Source organism: Myxine glutinosa, chromosome 4 (assembly GCF_964187855.1).
Source record: "Myxine glutinosa chromosome 4, kmMyxGlut1.1, whole genome shotgun sequence".
Taxonomy (NCBI): Eukaryota; Metazoa; Chordata; class Myxini; order Myxiniformes; family Myxinidae; genus Myxine; species Myxine glutinosa.
Genome location: NC_136264.1, coordinates 75265925 through 75273786, shown reverse-complemented (window position 1 = coordinate 75273786; position 7862 = coordinate 75265925). Strand labels below are relative to the sequence as shown.

The 7862-nt window shown below is 47.2% G+C and overlaps 1 pseudogene; it reads right to left on the bottom strand.

Moving 5' to 3' along the window:
- Positions 1 to 286: 286 nt before the first annotated feature.
- On the bottom strand, positions 287 to 672 carry LOC144891523 (histone H2B 7-like; annotated as a pseudogene).
- Between the last annotated feature and the right edge of the window lie 7190 nt (positions 673 to 7862).

Below are 7862 nucleotides of genomic sequence, written 5' to 3'. Positions count from 1 at the left end.
TTCGTGTGTGGTTGCTTATGTTTCTCACCCAAGAACCGCTTTCGCAAACTCTCTCGGAAAAAAAAACCCTCAATATTTATGAAGATTGGACATGTTTATAAAATATATTAATAATTACTACTTGTTGTACTTGTGTTTACTCGAGTTCAGCGATCCGAACTCATCAATCATCTTATGAATCACAAACGCACCAGAGGGACACGAACAGCAAAGGTTGCACTCAAAGAAACATTGAGTGGCTCTGAAAAGAGCCGTTTGGGGATGAACTTGAGAAACGAGTCCGCGCTCACTTGGAGCTGGTGTACTTGGTCACGGCCTTTGTACCTTCGGACACGGCGTGCTTGGCCAACTCCCCGGGAAGGAGCAGACGCACTGCCGTCTGGATCTCCCGCGATGTGATGGTGGAGCGCTTGTTGTAATGCGCCAGACGAGATGCTTCGGATGCGATGCGCTCAAAGATGTCGTTAACGAAGGAATTCATGATGCTCTTCGCTTTGGAAGAAACACCCGTATCGGGGTGAACTTGTTTCAGCACCTTGTAGATGTAAATGGCGTAGCTTTCCTTTCTGCGATGACACCGTTTACCGGGTCGGGACCCTTTCGCGTCGCTTTGGAAACGGCTTTCTTCGAACCCTTCTTTGCCACCACTTGCTTTGGAGGATCCGCAGGCATGACGAGTGGAGAAAAGAAAATCGAGAGCAAAACACCAGCAAAGCAATGAAATTTGAAACAACAAAGAAGTACAAAAAGAAAACAGCGCAACGAGTCCTTATTAGTCCCCTACCGGTGTACACCGGAGGGGACTATAGGTTTGCACGCCGTCCCTCCGTCCGTCAGTCTGTCAGTCCGTCAGTCCGTCACGCAAAGAACAGTTTTCCGGACTTTTTTTCTAAACGCTTAATGCTAATGATTTCAAACTTGGCACATCGTTTCCTCATCATACGTTACAGATCAAGTTCGAACTTCACGACGTTTCGATCATTTTTGACAAAGTTATGGCACTTTGAACTTTGGGAATTCTGATAATTCTGATGATCCTTAACTCAGTTCCATTTTAAGTTTTAATTTCCTTAAAAAAAGATTTTCTCTGCAATAATAGGACCGATTGAGATCAAATTTTCACCATAGGAGGGACTCGGTCTGTAGAATATTTTAATGTTAATTATGACGTCACAGGTCACGTGGTTCTGGTGCCATATTGTTTTTCGTGAAAACACGAAAACCCCTTTTTCTCTGCAACGGCTGAACAGATCGAGGCCAACCTTTGCAGGCAGAATCACATACCCATGACGAACAAAACAGTCAGCGAGCATGACGTCATGCGTCACATGGTTTCAGAGTTATGACGTTTTTAAGCATGAACCTTTAAAACCGAGACCCTCCCTCATTTTTGATCCAATCGAGGGGAAACTTCACAGATCTGTTCCGCATGTCAGTCTACTAAAATGTCCTTTTGGAATTTGCGATAGCTCACGTGGTTTGGCAGATATCGTTAATTAAACAAAAATATTTTAAAAATGGATATCTCTTGAATCGCTATATTGATCGACGTGAAACTTCATACTGTAGTTGACGTCATGAAGAGTAACAAGTTTGCAAAATTTCAAGATGATTGGATGTACGGTCTGGAAGCTAGAAGTTGTTATTGCGTGAAGAAGAAGAGGCGTCAAGTGTGCAGATTTAATTATTTATCACATGTACAGCCTGAAAGCATCGTTGGGCACGACCTGTCGCGGTCATTTTAACCTCAAATAAAATTCTAATTTAAGATTTGTCAATAGCTGAGGTATATTAACAAACGAATAAAACAGATTTGGTCAAATTCTGACTTTTTTAACTCGATCGCATTTGACAGAGTTGTGACAAGCTGAGGAAGAAGAAACCTCGCATTGGCTTCTCCAATGTGCCATAAAAAAAATGGATATCTCTTGAATCGCTAGTACCTCAGACCGTGAGTTGGTAATAATCTATCTATAATTCCAGTAATCTCTGTGTGTGTGTGTGTCTGTGTGTGTGTATGCGACCGCTGTTTCTCGACAACTACCGGTCCGATATACTTGAAACTTGCCAGGTATATTGCTGGGGACCCGAGGATGTGCCTTTTCAAGGTTTTAAATTAATCGGACAAGTAGTTACCGAGCTATGGCGATTTCTTTACCAAACTCCGCAAGCCGTTCGCTTTGGACCAAACCATTTCATGTAAATAGAGGGGGGGGGATTGTCACCGTACTCGCAAGCCGTTCGCTTTGGACCAAACCATTCCATGTAAATAGAGGGGGGGGGGGATTGTCACCGTACTCGCAAGCCGTTCGCTTTGGACCAAACCATTTCATGTAAATAGAGGGGGGGGGGGGTTGTCACCGTACTCGCAAGCCGTCCGCTTTGGCTTTGCGAATGGACCAAACCATTTCATGTAAATAGAGGGGGGGGATATAATTTTGTACGGGCATGCCCTAGTATATATAATTCACACAGTGCAATACGTGCAGGCCGCTCCACGGAGCGACCTTGCGGGCTTATCAACGAGGCGAGGCGTGACACACGTGTCTCAGCATACCTCAGATCAAGTTTGAAAACCAGCATCAACCGTGCATAAATTTGCATATTCGATCATTTTTGACAAAGTTATGGCACTTTGAACTTTGGTAGGGGACATGTATTGCGGCGCAATACTCAGAATGCTTGTTATAAAGGGTTTCATATGCAAATATGTGGATCATAGAGGATTTGGAGGCGGAGTAGTGCACATCGCACATCACCTATTGGGCGGATGAAAAGTGGGCGTGTATCATTCTTGATCCGAATTCCCCCTCAAAATAACCCAATTCGCAACAATCGACACGACTTCAGGCAGGGTCTTTTGATTTACAAAGCTGCGCATAAATCATGTCGAGAGTAGGTGAAGGGCGGTGGAAAGGTTCATATTAAACACACTCATTACTTGATAGGACGGCGTGGAGGTGTACACAGTCGCCTCGAAACCTGGGTTGAATCCCGACCAAACTATAAACTGTCGTCCCAGTGTTTCAATCAATCGGTTGTGGTTAGGGTTGTGTGTGCCTTCCCTCGGGTGGATGTTAAACTGGGTGTTTCGTCTGTCTTCATTAGTTACTCCTGAGTCACATTTGCTCTACGGCTAGGTTACGGCGGCCGTACCCCCCCTAAATTGACAGAAACATGCGGCGGCCGCAGAGTTTCTGAGGTGACCTCAGGGTGGCCCTAGGGCGTATGGCTATCTTTTACAGGCCGTAGGGGTCGCCGTGGAATTATAGCGCGGAGTTATAACTTTTTTCATTTCTAGGTCGGCCGTAGCAATTCGACAAGCCGTAGCCATGACAACTGTAAGTGCTGTTATACATATGAAAAAGAACTGGTATATATACCCACTCGTTACCGTCCGTCTGGCCGCACGTTCGCCTTAGGGCCCCCCTGCGGTCGCCTTGGGGGCACCTTGAGGCTACCTTGCGTCTGCCTTGAAAATTCTATGGCCGCCGCAGGGACGCCCTAAGGTCACCGTGCGACATCAAATCAAAGACCGTGTGGCACCCCCACGTTTTCGGTCTCCACAATTTCTAAATACACCGTGTGGCTACCCGAAAAATAAAAAACATATGTGACTGCTACATTGTGTGACCGTGGAAATACTGCGGCCGCCCTATAATTGCTAGTGGCCATAGATTTTTTAGACCCTACGGCCGCCGAGCCAAATATGACTGAAGCATTAGTGGACGTTAAAGTTCCCATGGTGTCTTTCGGGAAGAGGAGGCGAGCTATCACCGGCACCCTGAACAAATTACAAATTCCTGCCCTAACTAAATGCTGCGACGGTAATGACAAACCACACAGTTTACATGAAACTACTTCGACAGAACTAATTCTGTAACAGAGAAAGGTTCATCAGAATCAAGATTCAGCTCTTACCTTCAAATCGTTTTCACCCCTGAGCCCAAATTGGGCTAAGGGGTATTGTCGTCACGGGCGTCGTCCGGGCGTCCGTCCGGGCGTCCGTCAACTTTTGGTTTCCGTCAATTTCAAGGAGAACAGCTTGTCCAATTAAATCCATTTTTGCAGTGTGTGTTGGGGTTGAGTGGATGAAGGTTCCTTTCGAAAATAGGCGCGCTGCGATTTTCAATATGGCCGCCACGGCAGCCATCTTGAAATTGTTTTCCGTCAATTTCGAGCAGAACGGCTTGTCCGATTAAATCCATTTTTGCAGTGTGTGTTGGGGTTGAAAAGAGGAAGGTACATCGGCGCGCTGCGATTTTAAATATGGCCGCAACGGCAGCCATCTTGAAATTGGTTTCCATCAATTTCAAGCAGAACGGCTTGTCCGATTAAATCCATTTTTGCAGTGTGTGTTGGGGTTGAAAAGAGGAAAGTACATCGGCGCGCTGCGATTTTAAATATGGCCGCAACGGCAGCCATCTTGAAATTGGTTTCCATCAATTTCAAGCAGAACAGCTTGTCCGATTAAATTCATTTTTGCAGTGTGTGTTCGGGTTGGGTAGAGGAAGGTTACTTTCGAAAATGGGCATGCTGCGATTTTCAATATGGCCGCCACGGCAGCCATCTTGAAATTGGTTTCCACCATGCATGGGCTGAGGGGTTCCGCCCGCTTTATGGTGCTATTTATTCTAACTTGGTAACGTTCTCGCTTGTTGTTTACTTTCTAGACATGTTGAGTTCATGTTGTGTTCCGAATAAAATCGTAATTCATTTTAACTTCCAACCTCCTTTGACAAAATTCCATCTTTTTTCAGTGAGGGCAAAGCAAACACGAGTTGACGATCGAGTGCAGAGGTTGAAAGTACGAAATGCGCGTGCGCAAAGGGAGGTGAAAAATGAAAGGGCACGAGGAGCTTTCTCTGCCCCTCCCCCACCCAATACCCTTAACTCTTCACCCTTCTTCACCCTTCTTCGCCCTTCTTCGCCCTTCTTCACCCTTTTCACCCGTTTTCACCCTTTTTCACCCTTTTCACCCTGTTACATATTTATGTGAATGTATGTGAATTACCATGCAGGTGTTTGCTTCCGTGTGTAGTATATTAAGTTGTTGTGTAGTTGTTGTGGTTGGAGGGTCAGGAGCCCTTCTGAAAGAGTGGCAGGAAACGGAAGTGGCCGGAAGCGGAAGTGACGGGAAGGGGGGGAGAAAAGACACGAGAAAAAGGACGGGGTTTCTTCTTCCTCGCCCCGCGACGACGAGAAGGTGGAATCGACCTTACGCTGCGCGGAAAACGCGCCGTTGCGAAACGTCTGGCGAGAGGAGTTACCTGGGCGGTAAATACCTTTGGACACGTCCAGTCACTGTGAGTTCGTGCACGAAACCAAGCGTCCGGGACAGTTTGCCCCGTCTACAAAGACGCGTACGGGTCCGCACGTTGGGCCTCGCTCGCGTCGGAAGCCGCGCTGGGTTTTTGCCCATCTACAAGGACGCGTAAGAGTCGCACTTGGGGCCTCGCGCACGTTGGACGCCGCGCTGGGTTTGCCCCGTGGCTTGGCAAGGAGGTGCGCTGCAGCCGCGGCCCCAGTCCGAGACGGCACGTTTAGAGCACGTCCGCCCGGGGCTCGTTCAACCGCCCGTGTGCGGAGAGGAGAGACATTGACCACGGAGGGAGTCAGGAGTGGGGCTCACGTGAGGAATGTATAAGATTAAGATGGCCATCTTAGAGTTTGTGTAGATGAGTTCACATGGTTGTAATATTGATTGTGCATTGTTGATGGTTGTTGATTGCTCAGTGAATATATTATTGATTATTCCGGATCCTTGGTGTGGGGTTTCTTCTTGACCGGAATTCATATTGATTGCGTTACGAAAGCGTATAAACCATATATCTTTCTGGCGGGGTCCCTCCCACGGTCCGGGGGTCACCAAGACCAGGTAGTTACCGGGAGGACCACGTAACAGAATTGGGGGCTCGTCCAAATTACGATTTGCGGTTTCGCAATTGGGTCTACGTCCGGGATCTAAAAGTGTATAAAATAATAAAATAATAATATTTTTGGTAATTAAAATTTATTAATTAATTATTAATTGGTAATATTTTTTTTTGAGAAATTGGGGAAAGTCTTGGGGTGAAGGTTAACAGGTGTTAACGATAGGCACCATGGCGTTTGTGGCACAGAACTTTGGGGTAACCCCGAGTGAGGCACAGTTCCGAGCGTTGCTAAAGTCGGATCTCTTGAAATTGGCCAAACATTTTAACTTGGAGGTCCGAACTAATTTGAGGAAGGCAGAGTTGCAGGCCACGGTGATACAATCTATGGTGGGATTAGGAACATGGGACGAGTTAGCCTGGGAGTGGCTACCCGAAGAACCAGAAGACGTGGAGCTCCGGAAACTGGAGTTGCAATTACGGAGCCAGGAACGGATCAAAGAAGAAGAAAGGAAAGCAGAAGAGAGAAGAGAAGAGAAGCAAGCAGAGGAAAGGAGAGTGGAACGAGAACTCCAGGAAAGGTTAAAAGAAGAAGAAAGGAAAGCAGAAAAGGAAAGAGCAGAAGAAGAAAGGAAAGCAGAAAAGGAAAGAGCAGAAGAAGAAAGGAAAGCAGAAAAGGAAAGAGCAGAAGAAGAAAGGAAAGCAGAGGAGAGGAGAGAAGAGAAACAAGCAGAGGAAAGGAGAGTGGAACGAGAACTCCAGGAAAGGTTAGCAGAAGAAGAAAGGAAAGCAGAAAAGGAAAGAGCAGAAGAAGAAAGGAAAGCAGAGGAGAGGAGAGAAGAGAAACAAGCAGAGGAAAGGAGAGTGGAAAGAGAACTCCAGGAAAGAAGAGAAAAGGAACAAGCAGAGGAAAGGAGAGCTGCAAGGGACCTCGAAGCAGAGGAGAGAAAAGCGGAAAGGGAATTAAAGGAACGTGACATGCAGCTTCAGCAAGAAATCAAATTCAAGGAGCTGGAGTTAATGAGAGAACGGGGAGAGGCACCACCCTTGCTGACGGGGTCGACACCTAACCAGAAAACCTGGGATGTGGGCAGACATGTGAGGCTGGTTCCACCGTTCAGTGAAAAAGAAGTCGCGAAATTTTTTCCACACTTTGAGAAAGTGGCTCGACAATTAAACTGGCCGGAGGAGGCATGGACCATACTCGTGCAAAGTGTGCTGGTGGGGAAAGCTCAGGAAATTTATTCGGCGCTACCAATGGACCAATGTGCAGATTATGAGGTACTGAAGAAGCACATCCTCAAAGCCTATGAGTTGGTTCCGGAAGCTTACAGGCAAAAATTCAGGAATGCCAGGAAGAGGGAGAGTGAGACCCATGTGGAGTTTGCCAGAGTGAAAGAAAACATGTTTGATCGGTGGTGTGAGTCAAAAGGAGTCGGGAAAGACTTCGAAACATTGCGGGACTTGATCCTGGTGGAGGAATTCCAGCAGTGTGTCCACGAGGACATCAAAGTGTACCTGCAGGAAAAGAAAGTACCGAAGTTGTGGGACGCAGCCACCATGGCAGATGATTATGCCTTAACCCACCGAATAGGGGTCCACGAACCTAACTCCTCGCCTAGATCTCCGCAGGGGAGGTGGGGAACAGCAGGTGCGGAGAACGACCATACATGGCGGCGGCCTCGAGATGATTATGGGGACAACTATGATACCCCACCGGTTCGAAATCAGAGGGATGCGGGCCCAAGACAAACTTATAGTTCGGGGGGCCCGAGGCAGACCCCGAGTTTTTCCTCCGGGCCTACTTGCGCGTTTTGCAAAAAACCTGGACACTTGATGTCCAGTTGTTACCTCATGAAAAGGGACAACCCAGAGCGGAGTCCGACTATTACAACTCCGAATGCGATGGCTAGCGTAAGAAATCGCCATCAAGAGGGTTACCAACCATTTGTTTCCGAGGGGTTTGTGTCACTGGATGGAGCCTCGACT